This window comes from Amblyomma mixtum, chromosome 9, assembly GCF_055824585.1.
Source record: "Amblyomma mixtum isolate Tamu chromosome 9, ASM5582458v1, whole genome shotgun sequence".
NCBI lineage: Eukaryota > Metazoa > Arthropoda > Arachnida > Ixodida > Ixodidae > Amblyomma > Amblyomma mixtum.
The window spans coordinates 58489452-58514444 of NC_143020.1; the positions used below are offsets into that span (position 1 = coordinate 58489452).

At 52.2% G+C, this 24993-nt stretch overlaps 1 pseudogene; it reads left to right on the plus strand.

Annotated features, from left to right (window-relative positions):
* Positions 1–24993, plus strand: part of LOC149329192 (uncharacterized) — a 46035-nt pseudogene that overhangs the window by 19557 nt on the left and 1485 nt on the right.

The window sequence follows — 24993 nt, forward strand, 5'->3', positions numbered from 1 at the left end:
GGAGGGGGGGGGGGAGGATGCCAAGGGAACGTCACAACGAGCGAGTGCAGCACATGACAAAAAAAAAACGGTCTCGGAAGACGGTCGCGGGCGGCTGGGAAGGAAGAAACGTACAGCTCTTGTGCATACTTGTGCTGCATGTATTAAGCAGCTTGTTGCGTTGGAAACGTAATGCGTGTTTTAAACACGTGACAGCAAGAACGAGAGATAAACATCACGACTGTCCCAAGTAGTTTCTTTTAATTCGGGGCTGAATTCTTACAGTACAATCATGAGGATACAGACTTCTCTGGTAACATTTGACAGTCGACGAACTCTTCGCCGTTCTGTGTAATATGCATATTGTGACGCATATTCATGCGTCTCATGGCACCTCAATTTTGAAGCGACAAAGGGCAAACATTAAGTGCTATGGTATTGTGCTTATACTTTTAGAGCCATAGTGCAGGCATGCATCTAAGGGTTGAGGGGGGGGGGGGGGGGGGGGGAGCGGCGTCTTAGCCTAAACTCCCCCTCCCCCGTCCCTGATCTTCGATACGAAACGTTAACTTGGGCCCCTCTCGAAAAATACTGCTGGCTACGTGCCTGACCTAGTCTGCGGAAAACCATCACTTACTCTTGCGGGCAGTAATAGATTCGGATTTTACTTAGCGGTTTCCCTCTCTAAGGGATTGCCTTTTCTTTTGGACAACCTTCGCCGGGGCACTTGGGATAAATGATTATCATCGGATAAGAAATTGATGCACTCATAGCAGCAGATGCGACCTCGAGCTTGTCATTATAGCGTCGTCCAAAGTCGGTGATTCAGTACAGTCGTACGCGATGACGCCAAACCTTTCGATCATGTCTTCGAGGCAGAGTTCCTGCACAAAGACTCGGTCTTTGCTCCTGACTACTTACTTCGTAACATCAGAGCGCATGACTTCGCTCATGGAACACCACCGAGTATGGCAAAAGACATTTTGGGATGCCTAGCAAGGGTTTAAGGTTGACGATTTTATAAGGCCGTAAAAGGGCGCTCAAGACGAAGACACAAAGATGAACACACTAGGGGCCGGTGCGTCCATCTATGCGCGTCTCCATCTTCTGAGAGCCTGCACTATCCTATGATACGCAATCAACTATAGGCCTAGCGCTGCCGCTGTTGACGATTCGAAGGCTGGAGATGGAGACGGCTCTCGTTCTATGTGCGAAGGAGAAAGGTGGGTTTAAAAAGCGAGCTTCACTGCCCAAGGCTACACGCATATGCCACAAAATAAGCTGTAAATTAGCACGCAAGCTAAGCTACCGCAGACTTTGTTTTTGGTGGTTGAGTCTGCAGTCACCGCAAGCTCCAAATGATTTGATGCGAGGTTTGCTACTTCCGAGCGGCATAGATTCGCCAGGAACTTCACAAATGCACCGTCCTAAATTAAATCATACCTGGGAGCTTAAAAGACGCTACACTCTTTCTCCGTTGTGTCTACCTTCACAATGAAAAATTGTCGCGGCACCTGCTTGCCGCATTTATGCCAGAACCATCGTGCAACATCTTGAGGCTAAAAACAATGTTATAGTGACAAGATAACCGCTAATAAAAGTTGTTCTTGCAAAAAACAACAAGCTACATAAATAGCTATCGCATCTGGGAAGCAGCAAAAGAAGTGCCACTGAAAAAGCAGCGCTTGCCACATGCGGGGAATTTGTTTTCGCTCTGCCAATTAGGAAAAAAAGCAGAAATGCTCAAGAAGGCTTACAAGCTACCTGAGTCAGCTATTGCCATAAGACAACTTGAACAGCGTGCCTTACTAACAAAGGAGAGTTGGACACGTGTCCATGATAATGACAGGTTGGTTGTTCACTATTCACGTGAATATATTTTCTGATATCTGCTATGCATACATGCTATTAAAGCATATGTACAGTCGGGGAAAAAAGTCTGTGAACCACGTGTTCCTCAAACGAAAGCGGCGGCTGGTTTGAGGAACACGTGACATTTAGCAGGGGGCTAAAGAGTCCGCTTGGGGAGGTGAAAGTCAAAGCTTTGTTCCTTCATCTCCACAAGTGTGGTCTCCAGCTGCTGGCTAACAATAAAGCTATAGGCTTCGTTTGAGGGACCCATGGTTCACAGACTTTTGACCCCGATAGTACTCCCAGTAGGCTTTCCTATATAATGTACACCTCCCCCCCTCCCCTGGTCAAAAGTCCCCGGGCTACGGAGTTAGTTTTTAAGCTGCGTACTGGAACGTCTACAACACCATCCCTGAACTTCGAAATAAGTGTATGTGTTAGGAGAGGCATCATTCTCACGTCTGGAAGCCTTGGTAGCTTTACACACGTATTAAGTGTCATAATAAACTGCAGAAAACCTGACAGTGCGACCTAGAAACTATTGACTCACTCTGTACAGATTCTGTAAAGCGTTATACTCTGTTTACTTTCCTGTTTACATTCTCCTTAATTATTCAACGACTTGGATATGATTTTACCAGATCGTTGACATTAATTACTCACAATATGCGCACCGTGTTCCGTCTAAGCCTCGCACCTAGCTCTTCGGCGGCGCTCCGACTGCCTTCCTTCATGCTTCCTCCTCTGCGCCATGTTTTCAGTGCGCTAGCTGGGCGCTTGATGCATTTTTACCACGTTTTTGCTCTTTTTTGGATTTAGCGCTAAGAAAACGAACTCGAGATCCAGTGGGAACCATTGCGTCCTCCTCGGATGCGACAACTACACTTAACTTCCGACGTAGGGTGGCCTGTTTGGGCTGGTCGCAGGCTCGTCGCGATCGACGAACGATGATGGCACGTTGGCCGGTGGTCGCATACACGGCGGTTAGTAGTACAATGAACATTTCCGGTCTTCGTCCGCCCGTCGGGCGACACGTTGCCGCTTGGGGCAGTAATTCCAATTTAATAAACAGAACTGGTTTATTAAGGACTGGAATGAAATAGAAGGCAGTTTAAGAAAAATGTGGTTTAAAAGAAAGGCTAAGATTGAGACTCGGCGCGCTCTTTCAACTTCTTTGTTTTCGGCTGGTTTCAAAACCTTCGGCAGTTGGTCGGAAGTTTACTATTCCTGCTCGCGCGTAATTCCAACCAATAAGAGTGCATTGGCAATACAGAAACAACTAGGTGGAGCTCAGGGCTCGCCAGTGCCTTACTCAGTGGACCCCGTACTCCAAAGAAGGTGTAGGGCGAGCAGTTTCGCGTATGCAGCTCGCTACATGTGCAACCGATGGAGGCTCCCCCGCAGTGTTGCCGGTAACGCTTTACTTTTTTCCGAAACTTAGTAACGTACTCGTTACCATTTCGGAACTGTAACGGGTAACGTACTTACGTTAACATTTTCCGGCAACGTGAGGTGTCACGTTACTAGCTACTTTTTATTCCAAATGCCCGCCTCCGCCTCTTTTTGAAAAAGAGGCGGAAAGAAAAAAGAAAAACGCCGAAAATGATTTTTCAAATAAACAAAATCTACAGGTGTTTTCGACGACCCGTGTTGCGGCTCGCGTGCATGCCAAAAAACACCTGTCCTTGACGACGCACTCAACTAAAAAAAAAAAAAAAACCACGAACACGCAGTCACACACTTGTCTCCGTCCCCAAACCACTCACGAACTCAGGAATGTCGCCAGTTCACTTCAAGATGGCCCCAAGAGAGTCGTGGAAAGAGTACAATGGTACAGCACAGAAAAGGGGATTGCAGTCAACCGGCTGTTTCTATCTGCAACTGCGGCTACGTTTCTGGTTATTGCGAGCGAAGCTGACCTTGAACACCTTGACGTAAACACTCGCATTTTAGCGATAATTATGCAGGTTCAAGTAAAAAAAAATTGTTTTCGTGCGCAAATTTATTTTTTCTGGAACTGACATTTAAGCATTTCTTTATTGCTACACGATTTCCGCGTAATTTCGTAAGCAGAAGCACACCAGAATTCCTGTAAATTTGGTGAGTTCAGCTGTTTTCTTTGTGAACATATTTGACAAGGTTTTAGGCGTAAAAAACAGACGAGACACATAGGAAGGTAACAGGACGAAGCGCCATCGTCCTGTTTCGGCGATGGCGCTGTGTCCTATTACCTAATTCCTATGTGTCTCGTCTGTTTTTTGCGCCTAAAACCTATTCAAATATGAACCAAAACCAAATAGCCCAGAAGCAAGTGTTCTTTCTTTGTGAAGTTGGAATTCTATGAAGTATGAGATTTATAAAATTGTTATCTTGAGTTCTTACAGCGAGGACACACTGAATAAAATTTATGGTCATAGAGTAACGGCAAAGTAACGTGCGATACTTTTTTCGGTAACGGTAACGCGTTACCTTTTTGGTAGGTAACGTAGGGCGGTAACGCGTTTTTTTTTATTGTAACGAGTAACGTATTTAGTTACTTTTTTTCCCGTTTCTTTCATGAAAAATTGGAAATTTTTCAAAGCGTGACGAAAACAGATTTGTTTGCAACAGCACAACGATAAATAATAATGCTCCGAAGTTCAGCGGAATATGCAGTTGTAGATGTCATATTGTGAAACGAACTTCTTGTTCTACTGCACCGAGAAGATAAAGAATGATTTGTCGTCAGGCGTATATGGAGACATAAATATCATATTTATGGAACGAACTTCTTGTTTTACTGCACCGAGAAAGGGAAAGACTCAGAGTTTGTGTCGCTACAGTACTACACGCAGCAGCATGGATTGAAGCTTTGTCCGCAGCTTGGTTCGACTGCACATACACAAGCTTTCGAACGCGTTCCCCTGAAAGCCTGTTGCGAATCCTTGTATGGATGTTTCCGAAACGTGACCAGTTTCGTTTGCAGCTGGCGGATGATGGTGGCCGGCAAGCAGTCGGCAAGCCAGACGAGTTAGCGGCTGGTTGGTACAAAGGCCTTGCCACCAGGTAGATGGGGCCACGTGCTTCGCTGAAGACAAAATTCCTGCGGTTGTCCCGTACTCTGCTGCGTTGGAAATCAAGAAGCTAGGCTTGTATTTGCCTAAAACCGCTTACGTTCACAGCAGCCTATGTAATTTATGCCATGTGTGTAGCACAGTAGAATTTGCAGCCATTTTGTTCTACTTAAGGCGTGAGTTCAAGCGGTTGAATTTCTTTGGAGGAGAAATTTCAAAGGCCCGTGTACTGTGCGATGTCAGTGCATGTTGAGAGACCGGTTCTGACCTTTGACCGAGTCGGACGTGTTTTTTGACGCTCCTTCGACTTCGGCCGGGCCTAGCTACGCCGTGCAGCAACCGGGTTGGGCCCGCATCGCCTGCACGTACGACCCGCAGGCAACGGACCTGGACCTAGGATAGCCACCTCCCGTGGCCCCCCGGCCATGGAGCCCCACCAGGAGGCCCGCGGCCGCGGAATGCGCAAGCCTAGGACTGTGCCGGACGGACCTCGTTCGCAGAGCGCACGCCGCGACCGGTCTATCGATTCATCTCCGCTGCTAGAGAGATGGATAGAGTGCGTGCAACGCGCAACACAGCGCGCTGCCCTGACTCCGGAGACGGCGAAGGCAACGCTACGCACCTTGGCCCTTCCGCCACGTGCTGCTGCGATGGCGGCGCGCGCGGACCAACACGTGGGAGCCGCCATTGCCAGCCCGGTCCTGCAGCCACCACTCGGCGGCGGCTACATTCCAGCAGCGGTGGAAGCAGCTGTAGAAGAGCCAGAGGGGGACGACGCCATGGATCAAAGCATCCATCGCAAGCGGCGCCGTTCCACCCACTCTGAAGAGGGGGAGGGGAACAAAGGCAGCGGGGGCGAGGAATCTGCTGCTAAGCGCGAAGCGCTGCAGCTAACTGCACCTGTCTCACCTCCCCCTCCGCGTCCTGAGAAAGCGACCACAGGACAAAGAGCCAGGGAGGTGACAGCCGACAATGGCGTGTCTGCCAGTGCTGGCTGCTCTCCCCCTGCTCTCGCCGGAACGCAAGCCCCCACCCTGAGGGACCATCTGCCGGTGACGACATCGGCTGACGCGGCGCAGAAGCCAGCAAACCCAGCACGTGACCCAGAGGCCGCAGCTGCGGCTCTCAGACGGAGCGCGGCGCACGCTGCCAGCGTGCCTGACAGCAACGAACGCCACGCCCCCCTGGCATCCTCATGCTCACTGGAGACCGCCAGCCTGATCCCCTGGCGTCAGGCTTCAACCCGAGCACAGCGAAGGCGTAAGGCTGCCCTGCAGAGAGCTGCTGCTGCTGTGGCGGTCCATGAGGAGCTCCACTGGACAGTCCTGTTCCGGCCAGCGGAACGCGGCGTGGCCATAAGCAGGGAAGAGGGCTGGGAGATTGCTGAGGAGCTGGGCCCGCGCCCAGGCGTGCTGGCGGTTCGCGTTAACACGCGGCGGAACGTCGTGGCGGTGGACACCAGCTTCGCAGCTACCTTCGGCTCGCTTCTGGCCACGACTGTCATCCGTGGCCTGGCTGTGTGCGCCAGGGATCCAGCTCCTCGCAACCAGTCCAGTGGGCTCGTGTTCGGCGTGGACGCGCGCCGCTCAGCGGACCAGCTGCTTGCCGCAGTGGAGTCGGCGGTGGCGGTGACGTCGGCGTCGCTGTCGGGAAGCACGCTGCATCTCCGATTTGCGGCGCCGATCCCGCCGCCGCATGTGTTCATTTACAGGCGGCGCCTCGCTATCCGGCCCTGCCGCCCGCGCCCACTGCAGTGTTCCCGCTGTTCCTGCCTGGGCCATGCCACCGAGGCCTGCAGAGCTGCTGCCCGCTGTGCCCGCTGCGGTGCGCCACACGACACTGGAGCGTGCACCAGCGGAAAATCGCGCTGCTCAAATTGCGGCGGTCGACACCCTGCCACGGACCCTTCATGTCCCCACTGGCAACGAGAGAGGCATGTCGCCACGATTTTGGCTTCGTCAGAGGTGCCTCTCTCACGACGGGCCGTGCGCGCGGTTGTACGCGAGGAAACGGCTCCGCAGGCTGCACAGCAGCAACCAAGCAAGCGCAGCTATGCGCAGGTTGCGGGCCACAGCAAGCAGCAGCAGCAGCCTTCTCAGCAGCTCCGGCCTCAGAAGCAGCGGGGGCAGCATCCCAAGCAGCAGGCCGGTTCCCGCACCGCACCAGTGAGGCCCGCACCGACTACCTCCGGTGGCTCCCCTCTGGACGCACGCGACGCCTTAATCGAGCGCCTGCAGGCCGCGCTGCGAGCACTAAGCGTGCTCCTGCCAGAGGGCTCCGAGGGTCGCCGCATCTGTGAGGGAGTGACAGGCCCTCCTGCACTAAACAGCCAACAACATGGCTAGTCGCCGGGCAGTACCCCGCATTCCCACAGTCCTGCAATGGAACGTCCGCTCCCTTGCAGCGCGATACGCTGAGCTCCGCTCACGCATAACATCCGAACAACCAGAGGTGATCGCGCTGCAGGAAACTTACGTCCGGCTGCGGGATGGGGAGCCCCAAAGGCGGCTGCCCGGCTACAGCGGTTACCATTCACCAACGAAGTGTGAGGAGGAGTCATGTGCATCGATCCCCTGCGGCGACCCAGCCCATCGACCCGGGAAATCGCGGGCCTCCATTTATGTGCGACGCGACGTCCAGCACGCGCTCGTCGGCACGGCGGCGGCGACGAGTGACGTTCAGGAGTGCGTGGCAGTGACAGTGCGCGTCGGGGGTGTTGACACATCAGTGGCCAGTGTTTATGTGCGCCCGGTTGTGGCGTGGAACGCGCTGTGTTTTCGTGCAGTGTCGTCGTGTTGTGCCCCGCGCCAGCTCATAGTGGGTGACTTCAACGCCCATCATTGTGCGTGGGGCAGTGCGCGCAACGACCGGCGCGGCGACGACCTGCATGACACAGCAACGCAGCTGGGACTCACTCCTCTCAACACTGGCCAGCCCACCTTCCGACGGCGTGGATCGTCAGGCTCCTGCATCGACGTTGCGTTCGCGTCCAGCGGCATCGAGGCGACCTGGCGTCGTGCACCATCACTCTGGGGCTCGGATCACTTCTCCATCACCATAGAGCCCACTGCTAAAGAGGCGCGCCCCATTCGTACGTACGCAATCGTGAATTGGGGCCGCTTCCGCCAAGAGGTGGACGCCGCCGCGGCGTCCGGCGCCGATTACTTCACCAGTCTTGTCCGGAGCGCCCTCGCAGCCACGCGTCGCGCAGAGGTGCGGGCAGGTCAGCCAACACCCGACAATAAGCTGCTCGATCTGCGCGACAAAAGGGACAAGGCGGAGCGCAGGGCGCGACGGACGGACAAGCCAGAAGACTGGACGGTCTACAATCGGCTGGACGCAGCGGCAAGGCGTCACTCCAACAAGCTTTATCGACGGCAGTGGGCTTCTCTCTGCAACACGATGGAGAAGGATCGCAGCTCGCGGCGGCTCTTCACCACCCTGCGGCGCATCACTACACCTCAGGCGAACCCTCAGCCCCTGGCCGCTCTCGCCATCTCGAGCGGCCAAACAAACCAACAGCTGGCTGAGCAGTTCGCTGACCGATTTGCGCCACAGCGTCCCGCGAGCAGTGCAGTGACGACATCGGGCCCCAGTTTTGACGCCAGGTTCTCTTCCCCCGCCCCGGATGACGGCCCGTGCAACGCGCTCTTCACAGCGGCGGAACTGAACGACGCGCTGCACCACTGCACCCGCCGCTCATCGCCCGGGCCAGACGGGGTTACGTACCAGATGCTGCGCAACCTGGACGCGGAACAACGTCAAGTCCTCCTGCGGCAGCTCAACCTGGTGTGGGAACGCGGGGTGCTACCTGAGGAGTGGCGCACAGCGGTCGTCTGCCCGATACCGAAGCCAGGCCGCCCACCCACGGAGCTCAGCGGATACCGGCCAGTGGCGCTAACGTCGGCGGCACGCAAGCTGATGGAGCATATGGCGCTCCAACGCTTGCATGCGCGGACCGCGGAGGCAGACTTGTTCGACGAGCGTCAGACAGGGTTTCGCGGGATGCGCTGCGCGGCAGATTCAATCGCGGACGTTGTCTCCGCACTCGAGCACGCCGTGGCGGCGCGGCAGGTAGCACTGCTCTTGCTGCTCGACGTGTCGAGTGCGTTTGACAACGTCCACCGTGCGGTAATTCTCGCGAGGCTGGAAGAGGCGGGCGTGGCCGGTCGTCTGTTGCGTTATGTGCAGGGGTTCCTCAACGCGCGCACTATTCGCGTGCGCGTGGGAGCGGCTCTCTCTCAGCCCCGCCCGGTGGATCTAGGCGTGCCGCAGGGGTCGGTGTTGTCCCCGTTCCTCTTCAATGTGGCGATGTCGGCGGTGCCGGGCTGTCTGCCCACAGGCAACCGGCACCGCGTGTACATCTCCATATACGCGGACGACATCGCTCTGTGGTGCTTGGGACCTCCGGGCGAGGCTTCCCGCGTGAGAGACTGTCTCCAGGGGTCCCTTGACGCTATCGGCGACCGGTTGCGGGGCCTCGGCCTGGCGCTTTGCGCGGAGAAGACTGCAGCCATGGCCTGCGCAGCTCGCAGATGCGCCCGCCTGGCGCCGCTGACGTTGGCTGGGACGCCGCTGCCGTGGAAGAGCTCCGTGCGGTACCTCGGCCTGAAAATCGACCAGCGCCTCTCCTTCCGCCCCGCGGCGACCAGGGCCTGCCAGCAGATGAAGAGGACTACAGCCGCTGTGCACAAGCTCACCGCCCGGGGCCAGGGGATTTCTCAGCAGGCTGGGCTGCGCCTCTACAACGCCGCAGCCTTAGGGGCGATACTCTACGCGCTGCCCCTCGTCACGGTGCGCAAACCATCATGGAAGGCACTGGAGGTGCAGCATCACAAAGCGCTGCGGACCTGCCTCGGTCTACCCGGAAACTCGCAATGCGAGGCGACACTGGCCGAGGCGGGCGCGTGGCCGCTGCAGCTACAGGCCACGCAGCGCTCGCTGCACCACATTGACCGCCTTCACCGCGCACCAGACGGCGCGGAACTCCTGCAGCGCCTTCGTCACTACCCGCGCTCAAGAATGGGCGCGGCACTGCAGGAATATGACCAGCTGACGCGCGCCACGCCCCCCTACGGCCTCTGCTCCCCCTGGCCCCTCACGACGGAGGTACAGCGAGAGATCGTCGGCATCGCGGGAAAACGCAGCACACCACTATGTGCAGTGCAGCAGCTAGCCGGAGCCGTCATCTACGAGCAACTGCGCGACCATCTGCTTGTGTTCACTGACGGCTCCGTGGTGAGCGAAAACTGCTCGCTCGCCGCAGCGGCCACCATCCCCGCCCTGCAGCTGCACCGCCAGCAAAGAGTGGCTTACCTGGGCTCTTCGACCACGGCGGAGCTACTGGGTCTTCGCCTGGGCTTGGACCTGGTGCTCACCCTTACTCCGCCGCCACCCAGGTGTGCTCTGCTGTGCGATTCCCGTGCCGCCCTCAGCCGCCTGCAGACTCCCGCCCGTGGCACCCCGCTGCTGTGCGCGTTACGCGAGCGCATTGAGCGCCTCGCGGAGCGCAGATGCAGTATTCGCGTGCAGTGGGTGCCCGGTCACTGCGGCATCCGCGGCAACGAGCAAGCCGACGAGCTCGCCACCGCCGCACATCAGCTTCCTCCCAGCGACGAACCGCTCGCCCTGGAAGACGTGCGTGCGGTGATCTACGACCACCTCCGTCAGCAACACCCGGACCCTCGCATCGCGCGAGGAGAGCGCATTTCTCTCGTCGGCGCGCGCTCACTGTCGCGCCTCCAGCGGGCGATGATCATCCGAGTGCGCGTCGGCTGCGTGTGGCCCGGGGAAAGACGGGTGCGCCACGGACTTTCGTCGAGCGACGCGTGCGCTGAATGCGGCGCAGTGGAGACATTGGAGCACATGCTCCTTCGCTGTACCGCTTCTGCAGTGCCGCGTCGCGAGATGCTCGCGGCCTACAGGGCGCTGGGAATCATCCCGGACAGTCTCGAAGCGCTCCTGTGGCCGCGCGGCAGTGCGCGCACCCGTGACAGAACAATGGTGAGCCTCTGTGCGTTCATCGAGCAGGCGGACTTGACTCCCCGCTTGCTCTACGCCAGGTAGTGCACGCGTGACACGAACGCTCCGTGGGTGCTACCTCGGACGGTATACGCGGCCGGGCGCCCCACCCCGGCCGCAAGTGCAGTGTGCCGCGCGCGCGATTAATCCGAGACAGGACGCTACGTGCGCGCGGCTATGTACATACAGTTTTACTTCTTGTGTAAGTGATTGTGCGCAGTGGCCGCTCGCGCGCACTTATTTTCGGACAATGCTTGGACATTAGCGCGCGAGCGGCGCGAACTTGATTACTTTTGTATTTTGTAAATAGTGTACAAAACTCTACCCTGTCCTTTCTCGCTGTCGCTCCCCTCTATACTTCTCCTCACTATCCTCTTCCTTTCCCTTTCGTTTCCGCCGGCTGCAGCTCGGGTGCTTAAGATATTAGATAGCAATTGCCGCGGCCGGCAACACTCTTTTGCTTCACTTTTTTTTTTTTTTAAATAAACCACCACCACCAGTGCATGTTGAAGAACCCCACGTGGTCGATATTTCCGGAGCCCTCCACTACGGCGTCTCTCATAGCCTTATACCCGTGCCACACGCTCACAAGAAATGGCAGTAAATGCTTAAGGCCTTAAGTTTGTTAATGCCATTATTTTCGGAGTTGGTGCTACACGTCCACATTTAATGCCATTATCGAAAGTGACGATGACGATAACGCTTGCAAGGTAGTTAAAAGTTTCATCTGAATATGAACATTGCTAATGAGCACAATATATGGGAAATGTTATTCAAATGTAATATAAAATCGATTTTTCAGAAAATACGGCTGTTCCTGCTTTACAAGTCGAAAAAGTAGCCATAGACTCGCATGTCAGCACCGAAGTCGAGAGTACCTGTCAATAAGGCTGATAAAAATGGCGCTCTTCGCATCGAAAATGCAGTATAGTTGCCTCATCTGACTGAAAGTTAAGAATTAACTATTTCCTACTGGTTAGGAAGTTGCTACTAACAGCTGCATACTGTTCTGCGTGTGGAATGAGAACGAGAGTAGGCATTGCACGGGCGAATGAGTTGTGGCGAACTCAGTAGGTCGCGAATGGCAGTAAGGCTAATGCCATTAAATTTGTGCGAGTGGCACCGCACGAATGCCATTAAAACTTAAGGCAGTAAGCACTTAATGGCATTAAATCTGTCCGTGTGGCACGGGTTTTAGTCGCTTTGGGACGTTAAACCCCATAAACCAAACCAAACCAAACCTGTTTTTAAGTCAAGCCTGGATCTTATATGTGACCTGGCCTCCAACCCGCGTACTCACAGCACGAACGTTTTAAAAGCACTACATCGCACCGGCGATGACGACTGCTCTCCAACCGTTCAACGATGCACGCTGTAATGGTTTTCAAAGCAAAAACAAAAACCTAAACTGAAAGCAAGCAATCATGAAACTTTTAAATTCCAGTGTAAATTTGTCCATGTCTCTTTCCATTTTTTCTCGTCTGAAAAAAAAACCCGCAAAAAAACGTTTTTTTTTTCAATATTGCACTGTTTTTTTTTTCAGGCCTTCACACCTGCAGTCCTGATGTCCCCCCACCGTTGTCTTGCCTTGGCGCCGTCGGGGCGACGTCGGCGGTGGCGGCGGTGCCATTCCCCTGCGGTCACGGTGGCCAACAACCTCGTCAGGGCGGCACAGAGCCACCTCTTCATGTCTTTATCCCACTATGGGACACAGCGACGCCAACCAGGGGATTATCCCTTTTTTGCCTTGACAAGGAGCGCCGACCCGCCACCTTGTGGGAGGTGTCCGAGGGCGGAACAAAGCCCCTTCCCCGAACTGAGTAATGAACACCACTAACCCCGCTCGTGAAATGCCCGGCAAGGTGCTTTGACCTTCCTGGACACGCCGCAGCGGGATATCTCAGCTGACGACCCTGGTACCGAAATCAGTATCCCTCCCACAACACTCTCTTTCATTTCACTCCTACACACTGCCTGCTGTCCTTTATTTTTGAGCCACAAAGCGCACAAAATTTTTTGTACAAATAAAATGTAAATAAAGGGTCCTTACTTCCATTTTTATTCTTGGTTCCTGGAATCCTGGAAATGAAGCCGCGAACCTCATAGCCCGAGGTTCATTAAAAAGAGGAGTTTAGAGCACCAAGCGTGCTCTAAACCCCTCTCGTTGTTAAAAAGTGTTTGACCATGATGACGATGATTTCGTTTTGAGCGAAAAATTGTACCTTGAAATCCACTTTTGCTGAGGTGAAAGTCGGATGGCGACCCATGCGCGCGCATGAATTCGATCACAAACGGAAGACCCTAAGCAGAGCGAATGTCCATCTCTAACGACACCGCTGGCCTGTCATGCTTTTTTTGCGCTGTGCACAATGGAATATAACGATCTAGGAAGCCATTCAACGCAAATGCCTTTACAAAGAGTCATCAATAACCTCCAATGCTAACATCAGGCACAACCAGCACACTGTTGAGAGTCGACAAGCTATCGCGGCTTCGTTGCTAGCTGAAGCTCCAAACATGTCTCAGCGAGCTTGACTCAACAACCTCATGCAATCATTTTTCGCGTCATGTGCACTGCAGCACCGACATTAAAGCACGCTAGAAAGAGAACAGCTGCAGTTGACCCACATGCGAATGCACAGCTGCACGTAATCCCACATTCCAACACGGCAACGATATCGCCCAGATCATAGACGGTGCTGCATATGCAAGATGGCAGCGCCCCAGTCGGAGTCTCATTCCATGCTAAAATCGAAAGTAACGGCAAAATTAAAACGGAATGAGAAATAGCCTGCACCTGCGTAGCATCAACAGACTTAAACCAATAAAAAATAAAAGAACAGGGCCCATGTGGCCAAAACTCGAATTTGGTGCAGAAACCCAATGAGAAAAATAAAGTAGGGCACGGTAGCATTGTAACCGAAGGGCTCAACGAGCACAGAGGGATGATGAATCCTTGGTGAGCTTCTTTTATTGACGAATATCAATCAGGGTGCCAAGCACGAAAAAAAAGAAAAAAAAGATGACATGATAATTTACATAAATACAAAAAAAGTGGCTTGATTATTCACAAACTAAAGGAAAAGAAAAAGAAAGTAGAGCAGAGAAAGATTTTTTTTCTTTATTGCATTTTCACAAAAGGTACAAAGAAGTAAAACTTGTCAGCAATACTTTCACTGACACGGCAGGTTAAAATTTTTTCAGTACAACCAAGTCATCCAACACATTTAACCAAATTGGCTGATCAGGTAGTGCCTGATACACTTCCCTCAGACGTATGACACCTTCAATGAAATGCTCGAGTGGAGATCTCACAACTACTTCTGCATTGTTGAATTGCGTCCTTGTTTTCCATGAACTATGGAGGCCAAGGAGCATAATAGTGTCATAAGGGATGTACTGTTTTCCTACCTGTAAGAACCCTGATGCCATGCGGGTGTAGCGGTAAATCTTTCTTTAATATTCTTTGAAGCACATCCCAGAAAAAACCGCATCCCAACAATCTAAAAACACGTGATCTACTATTTCAGGTTTTTTACATAGAAAACAATCTGTTGACCGAGGGAACTATGTCGGTCAAAACATGGATGCATGGTAGAGCAGAGAAAGATGCAAGATGGCAGCGCCCGCAGCTTCGCAGGGGGGGGGGCGCTGCGGACGCCAGTGAAATGCGCCCTCTCCGGCCGACTCCGCATTTTTGACCGGGCAAACCGATCACCCCTCCCATTGAGTAGCTGCGCGAGCAGCGTGCTTTCTTTTGAAAAAAAGCCAGTTCTGCGCGTACTTTGCACGTGTTGGCCAGCCTCCAAATTTCTTTGTGCAGTGGAGAGTTTTGTTGGCTTTTTCCCCTCGTGCTTGAACGCTGACGAGCTTCAGAGGATTAGTAAAATGTACAGGGGCGCGAGAAAGAAACGCGAACAGCACGGCGCCCACGCGCTGCGTAGTGGGAATTTACCTTTAATGCGTTTTTATCTCTGTAGTAACAAAAAGACGCTAGAGTGGTACATTATTGTATCACGGATGTCTCTGGCGTATTTGTGTTGCGAGCCAAGTATAAGCGTGACGAAAATAAACTCCAACAGCGGGGCGCCTAGGCACCGCGCTATTCGCATTTCTTTCTGTCGCAGCAGTACGCTCTGAGATGTAGGTTAAAAGAAATAGTGGACAGTTAATTATTTTTTTCGCTGCGCAAACTTGAAAAAAAGAACTGCTAGTGGATCAGGCCCACTCCGTGAAGCAGATTGTTGACGAAAAAGCCGGTACCGTAACGCCGAAATGTGTATCGCAAGTAAATGACGAGATCATTTAAGACATGTAATTCGAGGTAAATACCTTTTTTTTTGGCGCAGCCTTCTTCGTAAGATACTTTCACTGCTGTGTTTGTTCCATAAATATGTTCACACCCGTCCTTCGTTGTTACCTCTGGCATCACCTTTCCGCTCTTCACAACGCTTACACAATCAACTCAGCTTCAACCGGATATATGGGAAGACCCTGTCGTTTAATTCCTCTGCATTACCTAGAGCAATAAAACTCTGGAATGATCTTCCTGACAACATAATCTCTTTCATTGACCCTGGTGAGTTTAAAAAACATCTATGTATACATTTATTGCCATAGTGATGTTCGAAATGTACAACAGTTTCATTTGTTCTTAACGTTGTTTTCCCATTTACCACTTCTGTTACCCCTGGTTGCTTTTTTTTTTCTCATGTTCGTGTTTCGCTTTTTTTCCCCCCTCTATTTTCGTGTCTGATGTTATTTTCTCCGTTTTGTATAAATTTCGTGTTCCTGTCTTGTATTTGACTTGTACCGCGTTCTTGTACCGATATTACGGTTTTTTCCATCTGTATATACCTTTTTTTCGATTTGCCCCCCTCACCCAATGCTCTTCGGGGCCTGTGAGGTACTAATAAATAAATAAATAAATAAATACCTAATTTCGTTGAGTGGCTGAGCAGTTCGCTGCATGCAGGTTTGTTGGCCAAATAATAAGGATTTTGTTACGTGTTTCGCTGAATAATAATGGAAATAATTTTTATTTTAACTTAATATAAAGTGGCCTTAAGGCGACACGCGAGGCTGAAGAGAAAAATGAAAACACGCACGAAATGCGCCTACCAGCTGCTTGCTATATACGGCTAAGAGAAAAAAATGCTCTAGTTTGGTCAATCGCTGCAACGGAGATAAGCGGTTGGCATATTTATTTTAATGCCGATTACAGTGCACGCTCATCCCCAAAACAATTAATTTGCATATCCATTGCTCATATGCAAACGTTCATTCATATGCAAGCAAACATTTTGATTATTTTTATTTTTAGAAATTTTTTACATGAAAAGCAACTTCGAAAATTGAGCCAGGCGTTACAAGTCGAAACATTGACGCGATCACTGACCTTGCCTCACACGCGTCTCCATAACGCCGCTAGCTGTTGTTGTCAGCCTCCAAAATAAGAAATGGCAAAAAAAAATTAGTTTCCTTAGAGCGAGCTTTACTAAACACTGCATACTTAGTGAATTACAGCAAAAACTGCTCAGAAATAATATTACGCGTGCAACATACAAAACATCTTTAGCAACAGAAAAAGCTTACTGCACCCTGTCCACAGCAGTTATCCAGGCCTGCCGTTTCTCGTTCTCATCCATTTCATACCCTACAATTCCGGTCAAAAACATTTTTGGATAGAAAACAATACGACCGCATTTTTTTTTTTCATATACTGGAAGATTTCATTGTAGCAATCTCCCATCGATAGGCTTGCATTTTTTTCCCCGTATTAACGTTTTTCCTATCGTCAACTGCTCGATACGAGCGATGACAAATTTTTAAGATTTAGCTACATATAGAAAGGGTGGACCATTACCTTCAATATTTCCATTACTGTACGTTACAATTTTAAAATAATAATTTTTTTGTCCCCAAGAATGCAGGACATGTCCAGGAAATCTGTAGAATTCCATGGGCATTCCTTGGCCGTTGATGTTCAGAGAACTATTGTGACAGCCCCTGAGACAAGTTTATCCACTCTTTGAACGTCGCGGAATTCCAGCCATGAATCACAGCGAGCGGCAACAATACTTTTGTGCGCCCGCGAGCATATGGAAGATAAAAGAATGTTTGCTGCCCCCGCATCTGCTATCGCGGCTGGAAGCACCTGAGCTGGGGCAGCCGAGATAAAGGATAGCAGGCAGTGTGTAGAAGTAAAAGGAAAGATGTGAGAGGATAGAAGAAGGGACAGGGGAAAGAGGGGGGAGAGGGTCCAGCTGTCTTCCTTGCAAGCCTCGGTCGGCCTTCAACAGACGAGCATAGGCGAAGGTGGTGCCCTCCAGAAACTGCTGCGAACAACCCCACTTCCCTCAAATCCCTGCGAGCGCTAAACTGACCAAGGACGCACCGTAACTAATCTCTTCCTCCCCCTCACTCTTGACGAGGCCGTGCTAGAGACTTTCTTTGACATCCACGCGCCCGGTACCTGCCCAGCATTTGTCCCTGTTTCTATGCCACCCCTGCTCAATCCCCGCTCGGGCTCCTGCTCCTCAGGCACCTTTTTTTTTGCCCTCTTTTGCTACCTCTACCCCATCCCTTTGCTGTTCTTCTGCTTGAGAGGGTGTTTTTTGTGTTCATGCCTTGGGCCCAGCTCTTTCTCCTTTTCAGCATATTCACTCTTTCCCTCGTTCCTTCCTCCTTTTCTTCCGGAATACTGCTGTCACCATAAAAAAAGGTGACGTAGAGGGTGAAGGAGAGCGAGAGTGAAGGGAGGAAGAGTGAACACTTAAGAAGGCATGTCCTGGCCGCCTCGGGTACGGCAGACTCGTTGAGCGCTCGGCACTGAGCGGACGCAAAAAGCATCGCTATGAAAAGTTACGTCCACACGCTGGTCGGATTCTGCGGCCGACGAGATCGGAAACCCTTGAAGTTCGTCGCCCCGATACCCTTAGATCAAGTGTGCAGTGCCTGTGGGCTGATTCCCAAGACGCTGTCAATGCTTCCCTGCATGCACGTGTTGTGCGGGTCGTGCTACGACCAGTGCGCAGACGTTGCCGGTAGTATCATATGCCCTCTGGACGGACGCTGGATCCTGGAAATCGACGTCGACTGGGAGGAATCCTCCTTCGATGATATCGCCGAAAGAGAGGTAAGCGAGGATGGCACCGACCCTTGGTTTTAGTGTAGTGAACTAGATTTTAGAGCGCAGCTTTTCGCCGCCCGTTTCTGCGTGTCGCGGCGTCGCCGTCACCGTTGTCCGCTGTGATCAACAGTGGCCACCTTAAGGTACGAACACACTAGCGGCAAAGCGCGCGGCATGCCGCTGGCGGCGCCACCCCCGCCGCGAAAGGGACGGCCACACTCGGCGGCAGAGTCGCCGCCGCGCAAAGCTCCCTTCGTGAGCCAAACCGGTCGAGGTCCGCGATTCTCCAGGAGCGCGCGCGGCACCGCCGCCGCCGCTGGCATGTAACTTTAGTAGGAGCCAAGAGGTGGCGACACAGACGCTCCCTACGTCACAAAGCCGGGCGCCCCTCATTGGTCTCCCCGCTCCGCGGCACGCGGCAAGCCGCCGAAAATGGCCCCTCGACCCATTCGCTGCGCGGCAGATCAACCCGCCGCCGCGGCAGGTTTCGCGGCAAGCGGCTTGCCGCCGGCGGCATGCCGCGCGCGTCTTGCCGCCAGTGTGTCCGTACCTTTAGGCGCACTTTAAGCTGCGAAACCAATGGAGCGGGAGCTTAGAAAGCAGAGGGATAATAATTGGTAAATTGGTTTGAACAAAGCAAACGGCGCAGTATCTGTCTCGCATATCTCGGTGGACACCTGAACAACGCCGTAGGGAAAGGGAGGAAGGTGGGAGTGAAAGAAGAAAGGACGGCGCATAAGTGCCCTCTTGGAACAACGGACACCTCAATCGTGCTTTAAGCTACGTGGCGGTAGTGATATAAAGGAATCGTTAGTAGAGTTTTTCTTGAAGAAAGATTATGTGTGAGAAATAACGTTTTTATTTTATATACATGTCTTGCTCCAATTCTTGGCCTCATTCTATCGAAAAGCTGAAATAGCTGATGAGCTGCGCTCAAATTTCGCATAAGGAAGTAACGTAATCGACGGCAATTTTCTTATAAGAGTTTTTCATTCGATGATTAATACAATTTACCGCCATGTAAAGAGCAATGCTGTGGGCCCCAATAAGTCATCCAGGAAAACAGGAAAAGGCTGCGAGTATGATGATGATAATAACGATGATTCTATTATAGTCGCCTTGTAGTGGGCAGGCAACGTTTTGGCGTCCCCAAGTGGTAAGAGAAGAAAAAGTGAAAAGGGAGAAAAGAAGACGCACAGAAATAAAAGCAATTGAGAAAGTGGCCCATCCGTGTACGCACGCACATAAACGCACGCACACACACGAACCGAGCCGACCACTCGGTCAGTGTTCTGTAAGGATGAAACCTCCTTGGTCTACTGATGATGATGATAATGTGTGTGTGGCTTTTCTCTTTGTATGGGGTGGGTGCAGGACTGCGCCCGAGCCTGGGAAAATTAAAAAATAAAGGAGGTAAAAAAATTGGCTGGGGCTTAGCTCGTTTAAGCCCGGATATCAGAAGCGAAAAGCCTCGGTGAGGCATGGCTAAACCGGCAGAACCGCGGCGGCATGCGCCTCCTGTGACGTCACGCGGTTGTTGCAGAGTCACGGCAGCGGCGGCTCCGACCACCTGCGCCTCTCCTGTGACGTCACGCAGTTGGCGCAAGCGCACCTGTGGCTTTTTCTGACGACGGGGCCACGCTCGCCTCGGTATTGACTGCCCCAGTGAAGCTGTTCGCTTCAAATCGGTGTATTCCGAAAAGGATATGCGAGCTCCTGTTATCGTCGGAGGAGTGTCCACCGCATGAAGAGACGAGATTTCGCTGTGTAGATATAGCTTGCACGTGTCGACAGCGCCCCCATCAAGCGCTTGCGGCCATGCTGCCGAGCCATTCGGCTTTCTCCGCCCTGCGGTGCCCGACCACTCCTCGGACGCTTTGGATTACTTTCTTATCTTTCGGGCGCGATGCCTACCCCACAGAGGAAAGAACCATTCAGCGCAGGCTACTTCTCTGTACTTATTCAATCGGCGCGCGTACGCTACGCACACAAAGTGAAAATTAGCGACGATGGGCGTTGGTGTGTTCCCTGAAGTGGCCCAGGGGGATATCATGTTCTCTTTCCAGCTTTGTGATATTGGGAGGGATGAAAGCCTTCTAATCAATGGAGGCACTCAACGAGTTCTACAGAAGCCTGTCTGCGATGCGCCTACGAGACGAAAAGCTCGGCCTCGGCACGCCGCTTTCTCTGCCGCCATTGCTCGCTGCGGTCGTGGCGATCCGAACCGGCTTGCCTTGAGCTGTAGTTAGGATGTAGCGACGCGGGTCTCAGTCTAGGTTTGTGTTGTCAGACAAATCGGATGGGGTCAATGAAAACAGCAACGTTCAATTCAGGGTGCAACCGTTGCTTCCCATGTTTTCGCTGACATTTAGTTGACGACACAAGCCTCTTACCTGCTCAGTGTGCTCCGCAGACAAGGAGATTACAGTTATCGAGGTCCAAATTATCGCGCTTAATGCGAGCCAGCCACAGCTCGCGCAGATTCGTACTGAGTCGATCATGGAGAGCTCGCACTTGCATGCCTACGATTATCTGATGAATGCAGACGAAGTTCGTGTTAATCGGCCTCTTGTTTCACCTGGAGATGTCGTTACGGTTGGAGCAGCAAAGGGTGGCGCACAAAACCATACTGAATCTACAGATGGACGAGAACCAAACTATGCGAGCTACCATAGCCAGCGGTAAGCTAGAGGCAGGGCTGACGGTGGTTCGGCAGCATGGCGTAGAAAGAGACATTTTTTTCTAATGTCAACAAAAAATACAAAGCAAAACTGCTGAACTCAATGCTCTGATTAGTTAAGTACATGCGCAGTGACAACCTTTGCAGAGCGCCGCCTCTCCCTCTCCTGCGCCCGTCGCCTCTTCCCATTGGTCGAGGGTTTCGCGCGCAAAAGTCCTTTAAACCCGCGCTTTTCGCGGCCGCACACGCCATATCGTCCGCTCCAACCGCGCAGCGTAGGTTCGGCAGGCGTCGTTGCGGACACTGAGCTATTGCTTGCTGTGAAGAACATCGGCTTTTGTTTTGCTCGGAACGTGCGTCAGTCACCTAACTTCAAGCCGTCTATCTGTGCGGCGTGACGGGCTGCTGCGCCTTCGGGTGCAGGAACCGTCACGACGGTGGAAAGCGGTTCTTCGCGATCCCATCATCGAAAACCGACGCGGGCCGGAGGAAGGTTTGGTTACACAGAATTGGCCGTCCGAATTTTAACGCAACGCCATCGACCAGACTTTGCGAGTTAAGTGAGGGGCTTTCAATAGCTGCTGAGTTTTCCTTTCTTTTTCAAGCTACGCTGTGCAGTGTTTTGTTCGCGATCGAGCGTATGGCCGCAGTAAGCTCGACATAAGGGCGCTTGAGTTGAGCGCATCGTGATTGCACGCACGCAAGCGTGTAAGTGACGCGAGGCACACGTCTAACTGTAGAGTGAAGTTCCTTAAATTTGAGCGCATGCCGCAGTTAGACATACATGAGTACTATGAGCGCAGATCAAACTGCGCTCTGAAATCGTAAAGCGCACGCGTTGCATTCTGCAGTCGCGCGCGTGCGCACGTGCGTGCGTGTATATTATATATATATATATATATATATATATATATATTACAGAAAAAGACAAAGAATTATCGCGCCGATATGCATCGTCAAGGCACCGTAGCACCGTTGGTGGAAACACCAGCTAGCGCGCGCTGGCTTGCGTTTACTCTCGAAATATGACCAGTAGCTGTGGGTATGCGTGATAGTGGCCATCGTAAGTGGGTAGCGCGTTTCCTGTCACATACTTTGTAACAGCACTTCCGCGTTCTCGCTTCCCCTTGACGCCGAACTAATTCGGAGGAGGCTACGAATGCGAGCAAATCTGTGATAACCTCTTTTATTAATGCTAAAACATTTGTTTTTTTTTTTGTTAACGTTGCCCACAGTGACGCCTCCATTATCTCCATTTTTAAAAGCTTTGTAGCCGCTTCTTTTGTTTTAATGAGATCAGTATAACAAAAGGCTTTGGCTTTGCCGATGTGCATTTAGTACTCGGGCTGTTTCCGAGCCTGAGCCGGGCAAGTCTACCTCGCGGGCCGGGCCGGGTTCGGGCCTATATCGAAAAAATCGGGCCGGGCTGGGGCGCGTAACGAAAAAGGTTCACGGGCTCGGGACGCGTGAATAATTAAGGCCCGTGCAGTGCTGTAATATACAGCTTGCACCGACGTCACATCCGGTGGCCGTTGGTTGCGAGTCGGCCATGCTGCCGAACCACCGCCAGACCGCCTCTAGCTTTCCGCTGCCTATGTTAGCTCGCAACGTGTCGATTCTCGTCCATCATTAGATTCGGTATGGTTTTGTGTGCCACCCTTGGCTGCTACGATCGTAGCGACTGCTCCAGGTGAAAGAAGCCATTTAACACGAACTTCATCTGCATTCGTAAGATAATCGTAGGCATGCAAGTGCGAGCGCTCCATGACTGAGTACGAATCTGCGCGAGCTGCGGCTGGCTCGCATTATGCGCGACGATTTGAAACCCGTCAACCCAAATTTACTTGGGCGCGGACTGCACTTTGTGACAAGTAAGAGGCTTGTGTCGTCGACTAAATGTTTACGAAAACGTGGGAAGCAATGACTACACTCTTGAAAGTTGCTGTTTTGATTGACGCCATCGGATTTGTCTGAACACAAACCGAGACTGGGTCCCGTGTCGCTGCATCTTAGCTAGAGCACTAGGCAAGCCGGCTCAGATCGCCACGACCGTAGCGAGCAATGACGGCAGAGAAAGCGGCGTGCCGAGGCCAAGCTTCTCGTCTCGTTGCTTGCGCATCGCAGACAGGCTTCTCACCCACCTGCTGTAGAAATCATTTTGTGCCTCCATTGATTCGAAGGCTTTCATTTCTTCCAACTTCCCAAAGCTGGCAAGAGTATACGACATCCCCCGTGGGCCACTTCAAGGAACACATCAACGCCCGTCTTCGCGTCGACTCCCGGTTGCAGCGTGTGCGGATCTGTATCATCGCAAATTTTCACTTTGTCTGCGTAGCGTACGTGCGCCGATCGAATAAATTCAGACTAGTAGCCTGCACTGAATGGTTCATTCCTCTGTGGAGTAGGCATCGCGCCTGAAAGATGAGAAAATAATCCAAAATGTCCGAGGAGTGGCCAGGCATCGCAGGGCGGACGGGCGGGGACGGCCGAATGGTTCGGCAGCATGGCCGCAAGCGCTTGATGGGGGCGGAAGTGACGACACGTGCAACCTATGTATAGCGACTATACGAATGTGGAAGATTATCGGACAGATGTAAAAGCGAGGCAGGTTTTGCTTCTCACTAAATGACTGATGGCGATGGAACATTTACGTAGAAATTTATTAACCCATTGCTGGCAGGCCAAGGATATTTGCGAGGTAGGTTTTCTCCTTACTAAGTAACTATTCCAAAGAAAATTTTGATGCGGGAGTCTATATCGTTACAGTTCATGCACGCGGGAGAACAGGGGAGGCACAGATAAGTGCACACGTAGCGTGGCCTTCATACCGTATTTCGAGCACTCCCTCAAGCGTCTTACCTGGTCCGCGATACACTGCAGCAGACTAAAACCAAAAGCCACTAGAAGATCGGATGAACTACGGGCATTTAGAATGCCTTTACTTGCAGGTGTCTTTTCGGATGTCAAACCTGTGCATCCGTTGTAGCACGTCCAGCGTTCCGGCGGGGACGGTCGTTCTGTTTGCATACTCCTCTTCACCAAAACAGATCACCGCAAATTCCTTCTACGGCCTCGTGATTCACGGTCACGTTCAATGCACGCCCCACCCTCGATATCAAACTTGGCACGCCGCATAAAGCCCGGCGCACCCGGACGCGGTGCGCGTGAGGCTCTACCAAAACAATTCATCTATGCGTGCTCATTTTTGCCTTTAGACGATTCAGTGAAGCATGCAAATGTTTCTCCTAAGTCACCGATGTATTTATGCAGCGGAACGCATGGTTAATGCGGAGACATAGAGAAGAACTCGGCAAGTACGGGAATTCAGCGCAACCAATTGAAAAGGGGCTTTAGTTCCTTCGGAGCGGGCTAGAGGTCGCCACCGCAGTCACATGAAATCACAAAGAAAACAAAAGTCGTTCGGCCGGCGCGCGCGGGAGGAAGAGAGAAAAGGGAGGGCGTCCTGTCGCTACTTTAGTTTTTTTAGGGGCTTTAATGCTGCCCGGTACCTGGCGCCATCTGGCGCCGTCAAAGCGACTTGCGGAAGCGCATTGGCTGCGTGCGGGCTCCCACTACACGCCATGCTAAAGCTGTCTAATATTTAGCACTCAGTCGGCTGAACCCGACTATCAGTAGAGCAGTAGCTCCATGGTTGCGCAATATGCCAAATTTGAAGGCTCGTCGATCGGACTCCTTGCCAATGCAAAGCATAAAACCTGAACACAAGCCTGAAAAATGCAGTCTCTAAAGCGTTCGCACTTGAGAACTGCCGTATTCAGCGGAGAACTGGCCATCGGCAATGGCATGTCGAGAAAATCGGGATTGGTCGATAGGGTCTTGACGTCAAAAGCAAGCACAACCTCATGCGGGTAATTCAAACCACAGACAACAATGACGCAGTGAAACAGTGATGACGTTGCTAACATTTCCTCATGGGTCTACTTTGTGGTGATGCAATCCCACCACCATTACGTAGTGCCTGGAAGAACGAAAAAATGATCGAGATGCGAGTCCGTGACTCGAACTGCTACTCCTCAACCACTGGGACCGGTGAGGAAGGTTTGTTCCACTTGGCTGAAAGGACGCCTTGTGTGTTAAAAAAAAAATAAGATGAGATAGACGACAAAATAATGTAATAAAGAAGTTTTCATATCTGTGGAGTGATCTGCAAAGAGGACCTCAGGCTGCTGAAGAGATTAATGGAACCGCGTCGTGCCCCTACGGTAACTGTTTAGGATGAAAATTAGGGGCGATCAATTTTAGCGTTGCAGAGGAAA